This window comes from Cervus canadensis, chromosome 1 (genome assembly GCF_019320065.1).
Source record: "Cervus canadensis isolate Bull #8, Minnesota chromosome 1, ASM1932006v1, whole genome shotgun sequence".
Classification (NCBI taxonomy): domain Eukaryota; kingdom Metazoa; phylum Chordata; class Mammalia; order Artiodactyla; family Cervidae; genus Cervus; species Cervus canadensis.
Window position 1 is genome coordinate 82982506 of NC_057386.1, and position 23839 is coordinate 83006344.

Sequence of the window (23839 nt, forward strand, 5' to 3'; positions counted from 1 at the left end):
ATATAGCAGAAATTAACACAACATCATAAACCAACTATACTTCAATTAAAAAAATCAAAATAATAAAAACCTTTTATACTTTCCATCCACCGATTTTAAAACATAGTGGTAATGTATATTTAGGTAATAATAAAATGTTATTGCATACATACCATATATGACCAGTTATGATTAGGTTTGATCGAATGTTTTGTTTTTATTGCTTTTCTAAGTTAAAAAATGAAATATATAATCTAAGATCAATAAATATAATTCAAATTTAATTTTCCTGTAACTGAATTACATTCAAACTTTGCCAATAGTGCAAAATAATGAAGTTATATAATTAAGTCTTCCAAATAGACATTAGTCCTATGAAAAATACATTATATGTTTGGAACAGTTCTTTAGTAATGAAAATGCAAGTGTAAGTAGATAACTCTTATTATTGCCAAGAAATGAAAAGTTATATCACAACATGGCAAATGATTACTCAGGCTGTTTACTCCATGGGCTATTTACTAGTGACACATATTTTATATTTTCTTATGAAAATGTGCTTATTTGTATAGCATGTTAGAATCATTTGTTAACAATTATGGATTTGCTATAAAGTAAGCTTGCCCTGAAATATTATTATGAATTTATAGTGAATTTATAGGATCTAGTAAGAATTCTACTATAGAAAACTATAACCAAAGGAAAACCTCCTATGTATTATATAAAATCAAAAAATGATATACTAATATGCATATGTACAGTATGTTCTCCTATACTCTGAGGCTGATTCTTTATATTTCTGTGGTACTAAGATGTCTGTACATGCTTTTAGAGTATAATATGCATTTGTACTCAGAGTAGCAGTAGGTGGCAACTAGGGAGACATTTTTGTCCTTCTTTCCTGATTGGAGAAAGTGAATTAAGATAATAAAGGGATATACATGTTCAAGGTCACAGAACTAAGAAGCTGTGAAGCTGGGGTAGAGCATAGGCCATCAAACTCACATAAGAAAACTTTTCCAACCATAATCTGCTGCCATCACAATTATTCATACAAAGAAAACTGCGAGAACTGATAACATAGAATATTCCTTTACTTTGGCATTAACCATTGACAACCTCCTAGTGATTCACCCATTTGAGGAGGTCATTCCTGGTTAAAGCTAACATTCACTGTGGGATATGTAGAGTAGTATTTAAGACATAACGTCTCTGCAGGAGCCTCCAAACTCTAAATGCCAATTTGATGTGTTAGTGCCTAATGACAGCCAACAAACTCAAGTACATAAACATCATTCTCTTAAACAAAAGGTTTAAAATATGAGAAATGTATTTCCCTCTTTGATGAAATGAATACACTAAGGGGGTTTATTACTTGCACAAATAAATTGCCAGAAATAGACCCTAAGTGGAAGAAAAAAGAAAGCAGGAGTAGAAATGGTCAGATAGATAAAGACATGAAGTGTATGCAGAAATAGATTCAACTCATATTTTATATCCAGTGTTTCAAAGACCTCTGTTCCTCTTACATTTTGCCCTTTTCCTTTCTTTTCAGAAGGACTATACTAGCACTCCTTTTATATTCTTTTCTTGTTTTCTCTTCTTAGCAATCAGATTTTGTTTGCATTATTTCACTAGCGTCTTAAACTTAAGACTCTCTTTGTGGTCTTGAATCTTGCACTAATGTACTTCCTTCTACTAACCACTCTCCTTAAACTATGAAGAAGAGAATGAGGACAGCCTGAGAGAAATGATCCAAGTTATATCATGTACAACCAGGAAATTCTAATACCACCATATGCAGACTCATGCCGTATGAAAAGCATGAGTAATAAATGACGCACCAAGGTGGTTCTATCCCCAACAGGAAAATTCTGAAGTTAGAAAAATAGTAATAAAACTGAGCAGCCTCATAGACAGTAGATTTATGCTTTATAGTTGTTAAAGCCCTACTCTTAACCAGCCAGTGGGGCAGAAGCATTCCCATGGATCATAAATCACAGGTTTTTCTACAGTACTCGGTGTTCACCTTCATGTTACTACTAAGACAAATACTACCTTGTAGTTCAACAAAATTTGCATTATGTGGTAGAATTATATGAATTGCCAATCCAGTTCTCTGGAGTGCCTGCAGATTGTCATAAAATAACAAAAGCAACACTATATTATGGAATTGCTGCTCACAGCACTCTTCTTGATGGTGGGCCAAAGTACTGGAGAGCTTTAGAGTTTAGTTAGAGCTTTAGAGTTCAGTCATAAAAACACATTTGAGCAAGGTATGGCTATTTGAAAAGCTTGTGTTCATTTTTCTACAGACCAAATGTGGAAATAATATCAAACACAAAATCCCAGCAATTCCTAGTAGCCAGTCTCACAGAAAATCTCCAAAATTATAAGAAACAATGGACTTTAGAAAATAAATTACTATGAAACTTTTATCAATAGATAAAAGGCATAGAATTAGCCCTTTTATAGATATCAGCAATCAAAAATATGCGCAATTAAAAACTTAAAGTGAACAATATAAGATAAGCCTCATTTTCAGTTTTCTACTTACATTTGTTCAAGGACCTGCCTTATAATAACCAATTACTACCCTCATGTCCCCACGAGAACCCATTGTATAATTAATATGGTTCCATAGTCAATGAATGAGGATATTAACTTACACATGTTAAGTAAATCATTTTACCTAGTATGCAACAGATTTTATGGTATGAAATAAATTAAAACTATCAAGGATTGCTTATAAAAATTGGCAATTAATGGGGCTGTATCTTCACTGGAGTTAGAAATACTGAGTTCCTGTTAAAAATATCGAGAAATTGAAAAGAATATTGACTGCTAAGTTAAACATAAAATCTCATAAAATTTTTAGATTCAGGAGAAATTAAATGGAAACAATATGTAGAGTATCTCTGAGGTGAGGTTGAAGGAAAAATCTCACTTGTCATATATTATTTGAGTAATATTTACATCATTGATACTTTGAAAATATACATTATTGGTTTGAAGTGTTATTTGTTGGATGGAGTATATACTAAGATGAAATATTTGAAAGAGATTCCATGTTTTTTATTAAAGATGATGCCTAGACACACATACGTTCACGTCTTTCTGCCAAATTTAATCGGAATTGGAGCAGCATGTTCAAAACTGAATAGATATAGCCCCGCTATAGCCACAATAACCTTGAGGTATAAGAATCTAGAGGAGCTGAGAATGGCTTGAAAAAGAAGCAGGAGAGAGAGCGGGAGAGGAGAAGATGACATCCATAATACTGAGAAGTAGGAATTGATTTGGAAAACTTTCTTCCCCGTGAAGCTTCCAGAAAGTTTCAGACTTGGAGGGTCTTTTTGTAAGGGCAATAGGATATAGGAAAGTATTCACAGTAATTGCTGTGGAACAACTGGGCCAGCTTACTACCATGACCATCATCACCACAGAGAATAGCAATAAAAATAGATTTTGTATTTTAAAGAGTTGCCAGAATTTAGCTGAGTCCTAGGGGGAATGTTAGGGTAAGAGAGAAAACCTTTCTGAGCATAGTGCACATGTTGTGTTACAGGAGTTTGTGTAGTGAATCCTGCCTGCTAACACCGCTCACATAGGTACGGAGTGCTCAGTCAGCTATCCCGTTCAGAGAAGCTGACAAAAATAAATCTACCCAAAAAGAGATTAACCAGTCTTATCATTCATTCACAAATATAAACCAATGACCAAGTATGGCCAAATTGAAGAGAGCAAATAAAAGTACAAAGAAACTAAAAATTAGCTATGGAGAAAACGATGATCATTCAGGGAGTAAGTGAAACTGAAGAAAATTCTAGTCAGTACTTTCAGATTGATTAGAGAAAATATTTGCATCTAAAACTTACAAAAATAGAGCTACCTAAAAGTGAATACTCAAAAGACAAAACAAAATTATTGGTAATGAAAATTTAATGATAGAAAAAGTAAGATGAATGTAACACCAAGGAAACCTTCCAGAACATAAAGGTGAAAGACTAAGACATAAAAAGAAATGATAAGAGGAGGCAGTATAAATTCAGAAGGCTAAATTTTGCTCTGTGCTGAGCTATGCTCTGTAGCTCAGTCATGTCCAACTCTTTGTGATTCCATGGACCATAGCATGCCAGCCTCCTCTGTCCATGGGATTTTCCAGGCAAGAATACTGGAGTGTATTGCTATTTCCTTCTCCAAGGAATCTTCCCAACCCAGGGATCAAACCTATGTCTTCTGCATTGGCAGGCAGATTCTTTACCACTGTGCCACCTGGTAAGCCCAAATTTTGCTCTACTGGGAAGTAAATAAATAGAAATAAAAGGAAATACAGAATGGGAAGGAGTACTCATAGATATAGTGAAAGAAAAAGCCCCATGTCTCAAAATAAAAGGATTTTGAAGTGATACGACCTCTACCTACCAGGCAGAAAAAAAAAAAAAAAAGACAAAAGAAAGAAACAAATATATCTAAACAAAACCTTTTCTTTTTAGAACAGGTAGCCACAGAACTCTGAAAAAAAAATTTAAGAAATTAATAATGGGTACATGATCTGGTCGCTTAGCTGGCAAAGAATCTGCTGCAATGCAGGAGACCCCAGTTCAATTCCTGAGTTGGTGAGATACGCTGGAGAAGGGATCAGCTACCCACTCCAGTATTCTTGGGCTTCCCTGATGGCTCAGCTGGTAAAGAATCCACCTGCAATGTGGGAGACCTGGGTTCGAATCCAGGGTTGGGAAGATCCAACCTGGATCAATCCAATACTGGAGCTACCCACTCCAGTATTCTGGCCTGGAGAATTCCATGGGCTGTATAGTCCATGGAGTCACAAAGAGTAGGATACTACTGAAAGACTTTCACCTGATAAAACAGGGTATGATGACATTTGTGAGCAATGGCAGGCAAATATTTCTTACATGAGCAGAAAAGGCCAAAAAAGATCAACAAATATTTGAGTGTCTGCTATCAGTTAGGCATCATTTTAAGTGCTAGAGCTATACATAGGCATAGAAAGACAGACACTAGAATTTACCAGATTTATCCTTGGAGCTGTAAGGAAGCCATGTGCCTGAAGACCAATTGTAGGTAAAAGAGTTTAGTATCACTTGCTCATGGGATGCCGCAAGTACAAGCCTTGAACCTGGCTCTTCAGACCAGAGTTCCAAGTTTGAAATCACTGCGGCAACACCTCAGCTAGAGGACAATGGGCAGAAGAATTGAGCAGAGCATCTCAATTCAAGATGGCGGCGCTGGGCTGCAGGCAGGCAGGGCGGAGGTGCAGACACAGCATCTGGGTGTGAGCAGCACAGTTGGGCCCCATCCCTCTCCCTGAACACCGCCCCCTCCCCTCTGAAAAGATCCCTATAAAACAACCTTAGTCACTGCCTCTCAGGGACAGCATCTGCTCTAGAGCCCAGGTTCAAAAATCTCCATTCTCTGATCAGAGAATGAAAGTTTCCTTTGTTTCTGACTTGGGGGAAAAAAAAAAATCTTCATGATGTTTATATTCTAAGTGAAGGAAAATAGTTAAACAAGCAAAAAGTAACTTAAAGTGATACATGCTATAAAGAAAATCTAGGTAAGAGCATAAAATGTGATCAGGGTACACTATAGATGAGTTTGTAATTTCAGAACTGGGAAGCTTAGGGAAAAAATCTGCAGAGGTAAATCCGTTCCAAGTAGGAAGCAAGCTGAAACTTGGCATGATGTTGAATCTTCAGAGGCCCTAAGTTTATATTCCACCAGTAAATGTTCATTGTTCTGCATATGAAGCAGAAAGACATAGAAGTGATTCTAAGAATTTTTTAAAATGCTTTTAATGGTGGTAGTGGAATTACTGTGATATCAGAAAATGAGAGTTCCTTTATCTATTAAGGAAAGTTTGGATTTTCCTGTCTTAAATGTTGTCTGTCCAAAAATTCTGTGATATTGCAAAACACTCAAAAGTTTAAAAGGCACTTAAACTAAACCACCTAAGATACATTTAAATATGGTTAGCTCTATATAAAGCGGTCATTAAAACACCACTGAATCACAGAAAATTTGAAACAATATATCCATCCATGGATAGTGGATTGTTTCAAGAGCTATGTTATTTCCTGTTAATGACATATGTAAGCAGTCTTAAAAAAAAAAAATGAGAAGCAGTCCACAGTATATTTGTTATCTAATATCAAGTTAAAATGTAATATAATGTCATCTTCTACTAGAAATACACAAAACAGTAATGGTGAGAGAGAAGGTTGTTATATAATATATTGTGTAAGTCTTACCATAACTTTCTTGTTTTCTTTACCATGTGCAATTGCTATTTTTAAGATAATTTAAGCAACTAATTAAATGAAATTATCTGTACTAAAATAAAAGGCATCCAAAGCACCTTCAAGTTTTAAAGGCCTGCATAAAAGTATGAGTGTAATTTCAATTGTAAGAAATCACAAAAGAACACAATGTAGCTTATAAATATACAAACAAAAACATTTATCTTTATCTTTAAAGATAAGAGATATAAAATACATATAAAATACCAACATACACAAAACTGTTATTTGCAACGATCTCTGAGGAGAACTTTAGAATCAAGGTTGAGGGGAGAAGAAAAAAAAGAAAAATAACTAGCCATTTGATCATTTCTGTATCTTTAATTATTTTAAAAGAACATATTACTTCTATAAAATAAAAGTAAATGGATAATATACATGTGTGTTTATACGTGTATAAACAACTGGAATACATATACGACTTTTTCAAAGCATTTGACTCTGCCTTAAGAAGTTAAGCAAATTGGAATTTTACTGATTAATTATAATGTCTGTGTTTGGTTGTTTATAGGGGAGATTTATTATAACATTTTAATGGAGATACCTATCTATAGGTAATATAAATATAGTCATTTACAAATACATTGTGTAGAAATTTTCAGATACAAATTTGGTTAGAAAAAAGACAGTAACAGTAATGATTTGGGAAATGTTCACTTATTTATGTAGGTGAATGTTCTTCACTGTAATTTATAGCACAATAGATTATTTAGCTGAAGAATGCTAAATTTTTAATTTATCTTAGCACTGTTCTGTCCAGCCTACAACATTGTCTCTAAAATATATGGACAGATGGTGGGAATCAATTTAAATTTTTTAAAAATGAAATGGATATGCAAAAATATGCAAGATAGAAAAAGGTACTGATTTCATTATTCCCCGAAACTAAAACCACACATTAAGAAAGGCTGTTGGCTCCCTTCTGAACACTAAAAGATGATGAAATACATTTTTGTGATACTTGGATTTACTGTATTTTGGACCACTTTCTTAGACTAGATCAGCCTGCACTTGAACCAATAAATCCCAAAACAAAGCATACTTGTCAGTTATCTGAAAAAAGAGAAGGAATGGCATACCCCCTAAACTTAGTCCTAAACTTGGGTAATTTAGAAATAAAGAGCATTTTATACTAAAATTTTAAGACACACTCTTAAGAGCACTGTCCATACCAACAGATTCATTGAATTTCTCCTTGTTCTTTGGTCTTCAGTAAAAACTTTTGCCCCAATTTAATGCAATTCAGCAAACATTTAATTCAATCTAATTGCTTTTGAAATCCAGAAAGCACAACTCTGACAAAATAAACTTGAAAAATTAGCTACTGGTCATGCATGGGCTCAAAAAAAATGTGTATTTTCTCAGTTTCTTTAGTAATGGTATTTTTAAATAATGCAATTTATTCATCTTTTATATAAAACTCAGTGAATTCTCCTGTTCACTTTAATGACAACTATGACATTAGCCCAAATTATAAAATTTTATTAATCTAAAGTTGTTCATGATGTAGACTTATCCAAAGAAATCTTTTCATGATACAAACAGAAATCTCTTTAAATTGGTTGGATGATAGTAGTAAGATTTTCCATTTTAAAATATTTAATGCTGATTAATGTGCCATGCCATACACATGCCCTTTCATATTTTATAACTTGTGTTTCTGAACAAAAATTGAATGAGAAAACTATCTAACTTTAAAATTTTTACTGTGTGAAATTCAGACAAAATGTCTACAGGAATAGCCTATAAAAATCAGTAATATGCAAATGCAAACAAAAATAGAGTCTGTATAATCAAAACCATTAGTGTCACCTGATAATCAATTAAATTAGAGTGTCCAGAGAGTGGTGTATCTTCACAGACCTGCCCTCGAGCTGATAGGTGTTAAGGACAAGGGTGAGAATACCCAGACTTCAGGAAGTCACCTCCAAAAGGCTCACAGGCACAGTCGTCTCCAGCCTTGGACATGCCAGCCACCACTGACTTTTACCCAGACTCATTCAACAGCCATCTGGCTGATTTCCTGTTCAGTCTGCTTCCTTAGAGTTTTTACAGCATCTCAAATCACCAGCAGAAATGGTTCTTAAGAAACAGAATGCAATCTTGTAAAAGGATAAAACCAAAATCTTCCTAGGACTTCTCATAACAACCCCAATAAAATTCTACCTCTGTAGGACTGGACAAAGGTTCCCACTTGATAAGGCCCTGCTTATCATTTCTGATTTCATCCCATTCTACAACACTCTGCCTTTCCCTGCCTACTATTTCTCATTCTCTTAAGTATGCCACCCTCACTCATTTTCCAGAGCTTCTTACACTTGCTGATCTAATATGCTCTGTTAGAGATTCCACAGGGCAACCCTCTTCCCATATGTATTTTTTGAAGTCAAGTGTCATTCATAATATTGACCATCTTAAATAATTCAGCAATACTCATCTAAACACCATCATTCTCTATCACATTACGGTTTTTATCTTCTAATTTAGTGTCTGAATATACCTGGAGTTGTCTCACTTATTTTTTCAATGATGATTCACTGCCTGCTCCTTCTATGGAAGGGGTCGCCTTGTCATCATTTTGTCACTAGTGTATAATTCATTGACTGGAAAAAAGTAGGTGCTTAAATACCTGTGAGCTGGCAGATGAAATGTCATCTCTGATTTCATTACATCTCCATCTAGAACTCCTATTTGAGCAATAAATATTGAAACTGCTAGATATTCCTACTATTCTACTTAACTTATTTTTGCTTCTTCATCTGTCCTTTAACTCTTTGTGCTAGGAAAAATCCCTTATTTGACTTATTTAGGGTCTATTTTCCAGTTTAACATATGTTTTTTTAAAGGGGAAGAAGATTATATTTTAGGCTTAAAAGAACAGATACGATTTCTTTTTCAGAGCATTTATTTCTGTTTAATAGATAGATGCCATTTCTACTAGTTATAGTCATATTTTTCACACAAATATTAAAATCTTGCCAGTTTGTTTTATTACTCCTATTTCTTTGAATACCAGATTCTGCTATTGCATTTAGTATCTCTGAAAACTTTGCTGATATTTTTGAGCTCTATTGATTTGCTCAAATTTTTATTGTAACCATTATTAATATATTAATATTATAAAGTTGCTTTAAGTGTATCAGAAACAGTTTAGAAATTGAACATTCAGGCATATTTGGAGGAAGAATTTTATATTTTTAGTGAGATATTGAATAAATAACCTCTCTATCACATGGAGAGATGAGATATAAAAGAGGGTTGCAATAAATACTCAGTTTAAAATAATTTGCAGCTGTCCTAATTATGTCATATAATATGAGTCAAATGCTTTCTATATGAAGGTTATACAGTCTGATGTTCCATTAAAATAAAAGTTCAGCAAAGCAGATTAACTGATCTATCCATTATGTTTCTGTCCACGAAATTAGCATATATGAAAGTGAAAACTTTGTTTATGATGTACTCTATTCCAAGAACATTGCACAGCAAAAAAAAAAAAATTTAACTGTCATGTTCTTCTATTATTTTACTTTACACTTCATTTGTTTCATTTGTTTCTGTTACATAGCCTTGTACTTCATTATTACTCATTGTTACTAACAGGCACATTCGATTTGGTTCCAATAGAAGTTTCTGTCATCTATTGAACTATGAAACTAATGACTGTAACATGTAACAGGTTTAATTACATATATTGATTCTAAAGTGTTTATCTCCTTGTTTGTTTCCTAAAAATAATCTGGTTAGCTCAATTTATAATTTATTGATGAGTTAAGTTAATCTTGCAAAAGGAAATCTTTCAATGTCTACAGGTGATGTGTTTAACATAATTCATGTTATTTTGTACTTGGAAAACACGTAACATTATTTCACAATCAAAACAAGATTCAACCTTTTCTTCTGACATTCAGAGTTATTTTGGCCTTCTGAGTTCTTTTAACAGTAACTAATAAAATACTAGTTAGATAACTTATTAAACCTTTTCAGTATTTGTGTGACTATTTCTATGAAAACTGATGAAAGGATTTTATCAATCACTGTGTCTCTCTCTCACACACACACAAAACTCTAGGTGTGAAGGTATTATTTTTGTTACTTTTCTGTTCTGCAATTCATTTATTTTAACCATTTGGATATTCCAGCTGAAATGCCTATTCAGTTCTATTAGATCTTTGGTCATACACCTGAAGAGGCAGTTTGTTCTTACTTTTATCTGTTTATCTATCTATCTACCTATTCACCTATTATTAAATTTTACAACTAGTAAGTTTTTACTTAGTAAATTGATAGCTTGAGAGCTCATAACCATATCTGTGACCCACCTAAGGCAAGTAAGCATCTTAGTATCATTCTCAAATCCACTTTAAAACCACAGTTGGTTTGTCTTTCTTTTACTTCTTTTTACCCTACACAGTTATGTCCTGCATTGGTAAGGAATATTGGTAAATTAATTAAATTATATGCACACACACATAAACACACACACTCCTTTACCTACTTCTGCTTCCCTCCATGTTCGGTGAAGTGAAGTCGCTCAGTCGTGTCCGACTCTTTGCGATCTCATGGACTGTAGCCTACCAGGCTTCTCAGTCCATAGGATTTTCCAGGCAAGAGAACTGGAGTGGGTTGCCATTTCCTTCTCCAGGAGATCTTCCCAATCCAGGGATCAAACCCAGGTCTCCCGCATTGTAGGCAGATGCTTTACCCTCTGAGCCACCAGGGAAGCCCATGTTCAGTACCAATACTCTAATCCCATTCTCATCATATCTCCTGGGATTTTGCTATAGCCTCAAACTTCCTGAGTGGTTACTTCATCTGTATTTACTTATTTCTAATACCAGTGAAATTGCATCCCTGCTTAAATTAACTTTACTGGATACTCCAATAATGGAGTATTTGCAGCTGCCAAATTTTGCATCCTTATGGCAGAAAATGAAGAACTAAAGAGGCTCTTGATGAAAGTGAAAGAGGAGAGTGAAAAAGTTGGCTTACAGCTCAACATTCAGAAAACTAAGATCATGGCATCTGGTCCCATCACTTCATGGCAAATAGATAGGGAAACAAGTGGAAACAGTGACAGACTTTATCTTTGGGGGCTCCAAAATCACTGCAGATGGTGTTTGCAGCCATGAAATTAAAGGATGCTTACTCCTTGGAAGGAAAGTTATGACAAACCTAGACAGCATATTAAAAAGCAGAGACATTACTTTGCCAACAAAGGTCTGTCTAGTCAAAGCAATGGTTTTTCCAGTAATTGTGTATGGATGTGAGCGTTGGACTATAAAGAAAGCTGAGTGCAAGAATTGATGTTTTTGAACTGTGGTGTTGAAGAAGACTCTTGAGAGTCCCTTGGACTGCAAGGAGATCCAACCAGTCCATCCTAAAGGAAATTAGTCCTGAATATTCATTGGAAGGACTGATGCTGAAGCTGAAACTCTAATACTTTGGCCACCTGATGCAAAGACCTGACTCATTTGAAAAGACCCTGATGGTGAAAAAGATTGAAGGCAGGAAGAGAAGGGGACGACAGAGGATGAGATGGTTGATGGCATCACCAACTCAATGGATATGAGTTTGAGTAAACTCTGGGAGTTGGTGAGGGACAAGGAGGCCTGGCGTGCTGCAGTCCATGGAGTTGCAAAGAGTTGGACAAGACTGAACGACTGAACTGAACTGAAATTTTGCATCATTTGGCCTTTTTAAATTCTTCAATTTCATTGATGTCATTCTTCCAGTTTATCTCAATGTTTCCTGTTTATCTCACTGACCTTCCTATCTTTTACAAGATCTTTCTCTGTCTCGGCCTCCCCTCCTTTGCCACACTCAATACTTTCATAGATGCTCATCCCTGCTAACCTCTCTGGTCCCCCATTCTGCCAAACTTTTGAATTAAATATTATTCCCTGGAAAATGGCTTTCCTGACTTGAGTAAAATTAGGTCTGCAATTGTAATGTCCTATAACACCCTTAGTTTTATTTTATAGCAGACAATTAGTAATCTTTGTGATCATGCATTGTTAAAGGTCATTTGTCTTTTCTTTTTCCCATTAATTCACAAGCTTTCTGCTGTCAGAGGGCATTCATGTTTGATCGAATCATTGACTCTATATTGGCTTGCCCAGATCTTATGTAATATAGACACAATAATCATTTGATTATAAATGAAAAAATTTTTTCTCAAAGTTCTAAATGAAATAAGGATAATATATAAATATTCTAAGGAGTAAAGTCTATAAGAATTTGGGTATATTAATAGACATAATATTTTGAATATGTATCTCATTCTTACAAGCCTTTCCATTTACTCTGAGTAAATAATCCAATAATGTGAATATTGACCCTATGTCTCTACTGATGCTTCACGCATTTCAAAATTTGAAACATACATTCCTTTTAGGAACAAGGCCATATTGTGCTTTTATATGTTAATTCTAAATGCTGTTAGGCAATTGACCCTGAACTGAATAGAATACAACTAGCATCCACTCACATAGTTTAACAGTGTTGTGTTAGTTTCAGGGGTACAGCAAAGTGATTCAGTTATATGTTTACATATATTCACTCATTTTTTACATTCTTTTCTCATACAAGTAAAATACTGAGTAGAATTCTCTGTACTATACAGTAGATCCTGGTTGTTTATATATCATATGTGTAGTAGTATGGTTATGTTCATTCCAAGTTCCTGATTTATCCTTCTGCCTCATTTTTAAACAGCACTTTAAATGGTTTCCATTGAATACACTGGTTAAGCTGAAAAATAGGAAGCATTTCCCTTTTATAAGAAAAATGGAGTATTAGTTTTCCCCCACAAATTTTCTAATAAAAATAAAAACCCCTGGAAAATAATGCATTTTTAATTATTGACTAGTCCCACAATTACTGCATGCAAGTAGTTGTAATATATATGTTAATCTCTATTATTCATGTGAATCTATTAAAGTTGAGTGTGATGGTGAGATTTTTTGCAGTCAAAAGACAATGTCCCCTTATGTATGTTGCTTTATTGTCTAACCTGAAAAACCCAAATCTATATAATCCATAAAATTAGCGTTGTATTAATACTACCTAAATAATTTGTTAATTAGTAACTGGCAATAAATCAAATTTATCAAAAGAGCCCTGATTCCATAGCTGGCAAATAGTTAAGTAATCTCAAATAAATCTCTCATCTTGGGGCTTGCAGAAATGGCTTCTTCAAGCATGGTAGTGGAAAAGTGAGAGGCTAGGGAGCCTCCCAATCTGTCACTCTCATTAGCACAGTTATTTGAATAACTGCATCTTAGATTCTGATTAAAAGTAATTGCTATGGATTCCCAGCACTGCCCACTTCAAACTTTAGAAGCACTGTATGTGAACACTAGGTCTGAGACACTTTATATACAAAAATAAAATTCAATTCAAATTTTAAAATATAATCTAAATAAGATTTTTAAATTTATATCTACATTCTGAAGAGAAAGTAGAAATTATATAAAGAAAATATTAAATTATATTGAGAGTAGCTAACTTCTTTCTTTGATAACCCCCAATAATGTTTTGGAGAAGGAAATGGCAACCCACTCCAATACTCTTGCTTGGAAAATTCCATGGATGGAGGAGCCTGGTAGGCTACAGTCCATGGGATTGCAAAGAGTCAGACACGGCTGAGTGACTTCACTTTCACTTTCAATAATGTTTAGGGTTCAGCAAGCATTCCATAAATGTAGTCGGTGGAAATCAATTATTTATTTCTTGACTTTTAGTATATAAGGTGTTCACAATGTTTGTAATATGTCAAAACTGTTGATCTTTTAAATCTGATGCTCAGAATAGATATGTCTTTGGGATCATTTTTGAACCAGTCAGTTACAAAGTATGAAGCTGTATAAAGCTCCAGTTTCAATATTCATTTAGTTGTACATGCTAATAGAAGATTACAAATCACTCTCATCCCCAACTAAAAGAAAAAGATCTGTGTTTGAATTACTAAAGGAACATAAGTATTTAGATTTTTGCAAAATTATTTGGAAATTGTAGCTATATGCATAAAATAAACATTCAAGGATTTTCTTAAAACAATATCCCTTAAAACAATAGAATACTAGTTATTTTTAATGTAAAAAATGTTTTATGTATATTGAAAAAGATGTATAGCAATAAACTGAGTTTTCTTCTTTAAGTTTTCCAGGATATGTTGAATTTTTTATAAAAATGTAGAGAATTTTGAGGGTACTTTTGTCCAAAATAAGTTATTTAATTCATAGTTGATAAGCATTTTACTTTTATTTTTCATATTTAAATGAGTAGATTATTACAAAAAATCAACTAACAATTATGTATGATATTATTTTGCACTTCTGCTTAATTTGCACTTTATTCACATTTTTAAGATATTTTTAAATTAATATATTTATTTATACATTTAAAAATAAAGCACACAGAATTCTGTCAGTTATAAGACACTGGTGAGTAAATTTACTCTCTCATTGAATACCTACAAGAAACAACAAATAACTCTGAACGAATGGATTTTAAGAATTAAACTAGTAAAATGCTAATGCATTAATGCAGAATAATGTTGTGTTCACCATGTTTACAGAATGTTGTAATCCATAGTCTTGTGAAAACACCTTTTTAATTCTGAGTTTACACACTGGCAATGCAATACTGTGTTCAAATTTTGCATGAGTAACAAGGTTTTACCAAAATTGAAATTCCTATAAAGTGCTTATTACTGACTTATACTCTAAAACATCTCATCCTTAAATGATGTATAACATTAGTTGATATATTTCCTTTATCAGGAGTCCATGAACTCTTTCTCATCCTGATCATTCACACTTGCTCAGTCCATCAACTTTTCATGAGATTGCACTGTGTGCCAGGTAATGTTTGGGTGCTGGGGAAAGAGAAGAGAATAAAAATATTCCCATTGTCAAGGAGACATAAGATGAGTAGATAAATAAATACACATATAGAGGGATGTCATAAACAGCTTTGGAAAAAACTAAACAGGTTAAAGGAATCAAAAGTAACAAGGATTGGTATCTTAGACAATAGGTTCAGGAAAGACTTTAAAGAAAAATGTTTGAATTGAAATCAGTATGAGGAAGGAAGCAGGCAAACAGAATAGGAGGTGTGAAGGTCTGGATGTAGGCATACACTTGATGTGTTTGTGAAACACAGAGGGAGCAGGTGTGTCCAGAAATCAAGAGAGTGGAGAGGAAAATTGGTAAGAAGGAGGGTCTCAGATGAGCCAGGATTCAGGTTACAGAATTTGTAGGGCAGATGAAGGACTCTGAATCCTATTCTAAAAGTACCCTTCGGCTTCCCTGGTGGTTCAGGGCTGAAGAATCTGCCTGCCAATGCAGTAGGCACAGGTCTCATCCCTGACCGGGAAGATCCCACATGCCATGCCACAGAGCAGCTAAGCTGTGCACCACAGCTAGAGACAGAGCCAAAACTCCTGAAGTCCATGCACCCTAGAGCCTGAAATTCACAAGAGGAGCCACACAATGAGAAGCCCTCACACCACAGCTACAGAGTGGCCCCTGTCAGCCACAGCTACAGAAAAGCCCAAGCAGCAACACAGATCTAGCACCGCCAAAAATAAAAGTAAATAAACAAAATTCTTCCTAAAAGTGCCCTTGTAGGAGGACATAGTTCTGTTTCCATTTAAAGGGTGAGGTTGGAAACAGAAAACCAGACCAGCTGGTGAGCACCGAGGTGGCTGTCCTGGCAAGAGCCGATGGGGACTTTGGCTTTTTGCTAATGGTAAAAGTGGCACTAAAATTTTGTCTGAGATATCTTTGAAAAGTAGAACAGAATGAGCTGATGGATCAGCCATAAATAGTTTGAGAGAAAAAGAGGCATGAGGATTTTTTACACATCTGCTCATTCAAAATATTTATATTAAAAATACTCTATTCTTCCCTTCATATAAAAAACTGTGGAATTTGGGAGAGTATACAGAGAAATCACTTTGCCTGAAAGGAAACAACAGGATAAAGTCAGCCAGTAGCATGTCAATGCCAAGGCAGAGTCTGAAATCACTAGTTCCTGTTTTTGTGATACATAAACAGGCATTTTTTTCAGTTTGTGAAAATTTTCAGTCTCCCATGTGAAAATAAATATAAAAGATGGAACAAGGCTTGAGTAATTTCATTGGGAATTTCCAGCATCATTAAAATGTAAATATTTTTCTTATGTCAACATTTTTCTTTGAATGCTCACATAGGTTTATTCATTATTATAAACTGACAAAAATCTATGAGAATTCTCAGTTGATCTGGTCAAATCTAATTGTCTCCTGTCACTAATTCAACTGTCCTTATGCACAATTGGTCTTAATACTGCCAACTTCAATCATGGCAAGGAGAAAAGGAATATATTAAAGTTGCAGAAAGAGTGAGCTATTTTAATAATAAAACGCTATCTCAGCCTTTTCACTTTTTAATGCCTCAGCATAATAGAATTTTTATCATGATTATTAAAAGTGATGTTTAGTTTTTCTAGACAACCTTTTTCAAAAGTTAACATTACAGAAATAAGAAAGGTGCTGATTAGTTCATGATTATGAAAGGTACGTTTTCAACTAAAGAAGCTCTCTAAAACTAACAAAGATTTGAATAAACTTGTACCAGGAGACTAAACAAGCAGGCACTCCTACAAACAATTTATTTGATTTATTTTGTCATGAGAATGGAAAGGTAATCTTTGCTAAACTTAATTGAACAACATAGTTCAGAATATTATATCCTTGATACATTTACAATTTTTGTAGCACCAACTGATTTTACATATAACTCCTTTACATGAAATATGATATGAGAAGCATTGCAGTGACTGTTTTAGGTCACAAATTTGAAATGTCTTTCCATTATACCATTTCTAAGTTATTTCTCTACATGTCTGTGTTTGATTGGGTCCCATCATTATGTTTGGCCGTAAAACTAAACCTAATTCTACTAGTGTCTTTCAGAGTAGCGTCATCAATCTTTTAAAAGGGTGAATATAACCTTATGATAATGTATCATGCAAAAGACAAGCATTTAAGTCTTACATGGTCGACTTTAGTGAGAAATGACTTATTAACTGACACTGCAATTGAGATTATTCACCAGCATCTCTAATTCAAACAGTAGCTAGATTTTCTCAAAGTTGAGTTGTTGGAAAAATTAGTTATAGGCCATAGTTGACAAAATAAAACTAAATTAGGATTAATTTTTTTTTTTTTTTTTACAGAAAGTAACTTTTCCAAAGTTTCCAGTACTGGAAGTTAAATTTATTTCTAAAATTAATTTCTAAAATTAATCATTTTAAAAATCTAATAATTTTTTAAATTATTTCAACTTTAGTATCTTTATACTACTAACCAAAAGAACAATAATTCTATTTCTTACAACGTAGAATGTTCTGTTGCTCAATTTGGTTATGAAGAAAATAAACTCTTAGCAGATACATGTATACTATTAGCATATTTTAATAGAAACATCTACTACTCTTATACATAGAAAAATGATGAATCGAGAAAATTATACTTTTTAAGCAAAATTATTTTCCCGCCAGATTATCTGCCAAGAGTTTAAGATTATTTTGAGCTCAGATAGAAGTCTCAACCACCTAAATCATAGAATGAATCACTTTTCATCTTGATATTTTACCTTTATTCCAAATGAAGCATGCATGCTGCTCTAGTACATTTCTGATGAGAAAAATACCGATGTTCATATATTAAGATATAATGATGTTTCCTATATGTCACCATATACTGGTGATGTTGTGGGCCTTAGCTTTGATTATAATACAATGATATGTCAAGTTGGCTACTACTTATATTCAGTAAGAGTCATAATGCTTTTTTTTACAAACTGAAATTTAAGTGTTTCAGAGGGAGATGGGGCCAATGCCACAAAAGGAATTTCATTTCAGCTTATCTAAAATATATCTCCAATATAGTCAAATATCATTTGTCCTTTATCTCCTATTTGGAATTGTGCTGTAATAAAATACCCCAATATCTATGATTTTTCAGATGGAAAAACTCAGATAAACATTTAAAGAGAAATGAATCTCTTCTTTTTGGCACCAAAAATTTGAAGTTTTAATTACTTTTATTGGCGTCATTACAAAATTATTTATACTTATAACATCAAAATATATTTAGGAATACAAAAAATAGCAAAGATTTTATTTTTTCTTTGATATTTATTTCTTCAATTATTTTAACATTAATCTTTTTCTCTCTGTGAAACTGGTGATGAGAAAGTACACATAATTTTCTGAACAGTGCTCCTCTGCCAAGTTGCAATGTAGAATATTAGCTTTGATACCTGCCTGATGTACTGACTTACTTCAAGGAAGTGAATATTCTGAAATATTACCCTATTGTTTTATTTCATAAAACAGAGGTTAATGTGGTTACTGAAAGATAGACTTCCTGCATTTAAAATCTGAGCACACATTAAGTAAAATCAAGTATTCTGAAGAGTTAATATTTACTGATATTAATCAGTTATCTATATTTATTCATGTGATAATAATTCACAGGTTAGCCCTGAAAAAAATAACAGAACTAAAGTAAATTTGTTCAAATTTATAAATTTGATTAATTTTTATAATATTTTTCTTAATTTTGTCTTTTTTCTGCCCTCAAAGCATCATTTTAGCATTTAATTTACCAACTAATCTGCATAAATCCATACTTTACATTTATTCTATAGACTCTTAGACAAAATCTAGACTGGCTTACAAGGTCGAAAATATAAGATTCATAAATGTTACAATAGTAAATCTGATAGCTCATAGGAATGATATCAGACATAACACAGTGTGCTCTAGACAGGAAATGCACCTTCCCTGAAAATAATGTTGGTGTTTTACTGCTTTGATAATGGGCTATAAACTAAAATATTTGTTGGTATATCAAAGAAGTTATGAATTCAATCCTTATCTTTCTCTTAAAATTATTCTTAGTTGCTTCCTGATAGTGTCTGTTAGAGGTAATTATTATTCCAATTCCTTTCCATGAGAATATTTCTGTATTCTTTAAATAATTTTAAACAAGGCACTCTTTTAAAAGATGACAGTTTGCAATACATTAACAAGAAAGATGATTTTTTCATATAGAAGTATAGATCCAAACCAATATTAAACTTTCTATATTCTATAATTTTAAGATTTTGATTTTTAGCTTAGTTTTATATATTTTTCACTTCTTGTCCCAAAATTTAGGGACATGGAAATTTAGTCAGCAAAGGGGCACACTCTTTCCAAAGAAACTACAAGATTTTATCACACCGAAAATAATCCCTGCTGCAGAAACATTTGGATTTCTCATTTTCAGGGAAAAGCAGGTAAGGAAAGTCATCTTTTTGGAAGGAGTAATTGGCCCTTATCAACAGGCGGCTGCACTGGTTTCCTACAATGAGAACTAGGAGAAATACAAAACATGATTTATCTGTGTGGGTTCTTCTTGGTTTTCCCTTTCCATGTCCAATGGTGAATGGACATGTGGTCTGAGAAGGCAGTATGATGACCAAGGGCTTAGGTCACTTACGAGTGGGGATCTGGTCATGCCATCATGGAAGTCACAAAGATCTGCCAATGTGATAGATGAGGATGAGGAGAGATACCATATAGTGGGAAGAAGAAAAAGAAGTACAGTACACCACTTATGCTCCAAAACCAGCTGCTGCAGGGGCCACAGTCATCCTACCAAGTTCACTCTGGTCAGTTTATCCTTAGGAAGGAGACTCATAGGATCCATGGAAAAGCTGCTGCCAGAATCTGCCTGGACAAATGTATCTCTTTTGTGTAATATGTAGACTGCGGCCCGCTCAAATCCCCTTCAAGTGAAACAAATGTGCAGAGTGTAACCAACTGGTGGCCTTACCTTTATTGTCCTGACTCAGGAGTCACTCTCAGTTAAAGACAAGGCAAGCCCAGGTACCAGTCCTGGCCCATTGTTACCTAACACAGGACTGCTCTAATTCAGAAGCCCACTGTTATGGTCAGAACTTTCTCTAACTGTGCTTTGTCATATCTTCCCACCTAGTCCTTCCTTTCCTTTTTCTTTTCACAAGTGTCAGAACTTATTGTTGTCTGGGGCTTTTCATAACTGACTTCTGCTCTCTCCTCATCTTTATCCTTCGTGGCCATTTCCACAGTACCTCCTTCACACAACAATTCCCATCTTGGCATTTGTTTTTAGAAGTAACCAAATTGATACAGTCGGTATAATTGAGAAGTCTCTGGCCAAACTGTTCAAGAAAATACAAGAAGGCACAAAAAGCATATATCAAGAATGAGAGTGGACGTGGTGACAAATCTTAAAGACTTCAAAAGGATAATAATGGAACATTATATGTATTTTTTCAAGAAAGAGGAAAATTTAACAGCTTTTAAAAATCTGATCTGACTTTTGAGTCAGGCAGGCCTACAGTGTTATGGCCTATGTACAGTAAAAATTCTGAGGACCAAGGGACTAAATAATTGAATCTTAAGTAAAAATAACAAAACTTTTCTGTTTCCACATAAGCAGTATTGGAATGATTTCTTTTTTTGAAGTACAAAGTGTGACAATATTCTATGTCAAAAATGATTTTTGGAAAAAGAGCTATATTATCTGAATAACTTTACCTCTTTATTTCTAATGAAAATAGTAATCACTCAATAATGTGGTAAATAATGATCTATTAACCCTATATAATTGATAATGTTTCAAATTGCACTTGATTATCTCAAAACTCTCTACTCTGGCACCAGGTATGTAAAAAAAACAAAAAGCAAGCAAACAATGCATAATATTGGAGACATCCATCCAACTAAGACCACCTCTTCCAATTATGTTTGGAAATAAAATCGTAAAATATTCTTTAGTGATCTTTCTAAAAGTAGGGTAGATAGGTTTGGCCAAGTTTCTACTAACCAGACAGCTTTTTTCCTTAATGTAGAAAAGTCACCTAGACAGATGATTTAATGAAAAAAGACATCTCTTCATGTGTGCTAGAAAAGTGATATGGACAGGAGGATGTCAACATCTTTAAGAAAGTTCATATATTTCCTTAGTTACATAGAGCAAAATTGGGGAAAAATTACTTCAGGGAACAATGAAAATGATTATTATGGCCAAACAGAGACTCGAATGTAAAGAAGCATATCTAAAACATTTATAAAAGTTTAATTTTTGCAAATTTTAGTCTTCCAAATTTCCTACCTAAATTTATCTCTAAGAAAAAAGGATAGTCCTTTAAATGTTAGATTAAGAAATGCATATTAGATTCCTGTGCTTTTAAAACACTACTATTCCTCCTCTAGTAGGTTCTTGCCCCAGGCAAAAACCAATGCCTAACAAAAATATTGAAGAGGAAGAAGAAAAAAGAAACCTCAAGAGGCACACCAAGATATATTAGGATTTTGAACAATCAAAAAGGCAAAGGTCATATGGGTTTTTGAAAACTCCTTGGAGGGAAAAATTGATCCATTCCTTTAATGTTCACAACAAGGATTAATTCTTTTTGAATACTTTAAATATTATAAGAGAAAACCCATTAAGGAGAGGAGACTCAATTCACTACTCCTGCTGCCTGATCCATATGAGAACTTTCAAAACCAATCTTAGACTAATATATTCCCTATTGATTTTGATTTTGTATTATCTTAAACCAGAAAGGATTTATTTCCTTCTAAAAATATAGTTTAAAATAATCAAATAATACAATATCACCAAAGTTGCTATCAAGAAACTCTGCAAACACTTGCAAAAAGTTGTGAGTACAGGTAGGAGACCAACCGTAAGAGATAAGAGGAATGTAAATTGAAATTATATCAGTTTGTATGTCATAATTGAATCTCTTTATCATTCCAAAATGATGAATATTAAACAAGTTAGACTTCACATTAATAAAAATAGTAAAATACTGTTGTTTTATTATATTGTATATGTATAGCATATATATATATATAACATCATTTGTAACATTATATTACTGTTTATAATACACTGACATAACACTTTATAGATTGCAAATGTCCTTACAAAATTTAATCTACACAAAAATGATGTGAGAAGGCTTTCCTATTAAACTGCCTTTAATAGTTTGCTCTAAAGTTACTTAATTCCTCTGGACCTTTGCTTCCTTATTATAGAAGGAAGGAATTACAGTAAATGATTTTCAAGCCCCTTTCTAGCTGAAAAAGTTCACTTAAAGACAAATGCTAAAGAAAAATACTCTCTCTGAAGTAGTTTTCTTTTCTTGTCACAAATCTCCAAAGTGGTGTGATATATTATAGCTTATTTTTTTTAATGCCTATATATCTCATAAAATAAAAATTCACCTATAAAAAGTATACAATTCAAGGATTTTATTATATTCACAGTGTTGTATAACCACACCATTTAAGTTTAGAATGTTTTACCAGCCTCCAAAACCCCGTGGCTATTAGCAGTTCCCTCCCACACTCTTATCTCAGCTATTAAGGTGAAAGGGTTAGTCACACAGTGTCCAACTCTTTGCAACCCCATGGACTGTAGCCCACCAGTCTCCTCTGTCCATGGGATTCTGCAATTAAGAATACTTTGGCAACAAGAAGGCTACCATGCCCTTCTCCAGGAGACCTTCCCAACCCAGAGATCAAACCCGGTCTCCTATATTGCAAGCAGATTATCTCAGCTATAGGAAACCTGTAATCTTTCTCTATATATAGATTTGCCTATTCCAGATATTTTTCTATACAGAAAATCATATTATGTGGTCGTTTGTGACTAGGTACTTTGACTTGTTATGATATTTTCCAGGTCATTTATCTTGTAGCATGTTATGAGTACTTCATTCCTTTTCGTTGTTAAGTAATGTCTAATTCTGAGGATATACATTATATTTATTTATTCATCAGTTGATGGACAAATTATTTTTCACTTTTTATTGTTATAAATAATCCTGACACAAATATTGTGAGCAATCGTTAAAAAATGTTGACTGTGCTGGGTCCTTGTTGCTGTGTGGACTTCTCTCTAGCTGCAGGGATTGGAGGCTACTGGCTAGTTGTGTCTGTGTGAGCTTCTCATTGCAGAGGCTTCTCTTGTTGAAGAGCATGTGTTCCAGGGCATGCGGGCTAGTTGTGGCACATGGGCTCAACAATTGTGGGTGCCCGGCTCTAGAGCACAGGCTCAATAGTCGTGGCTTACAGGCTTAATTGCCCCACACCATGTGGGATCTACCCAGACCAGGGGTCAAACCTGAGTCTCCTGCATTGGCAGGCAGATTATTTACCACTGAGCTACCATGGAAGTCCTGTAAGAAAGTTTTTGAGGGGACGTATACTTTCCTTTCTCATGGATATACACCTGGAACAGAATTATTGTGTCATATATTAACTATGCCTACCATTTTAAGGAACTGTCAAACTGTTTGCCATAGAAGCTACAATAAGAGTGTTTCACTTTCTCCATATCCTCACCAACACTTGCTATTATCCATCTTTTTTATTATTATTATTACTAAAGTTATCCTAGTGGCTGTTAAATGGTATCTCTTTCTGGTTTTGACTGTACT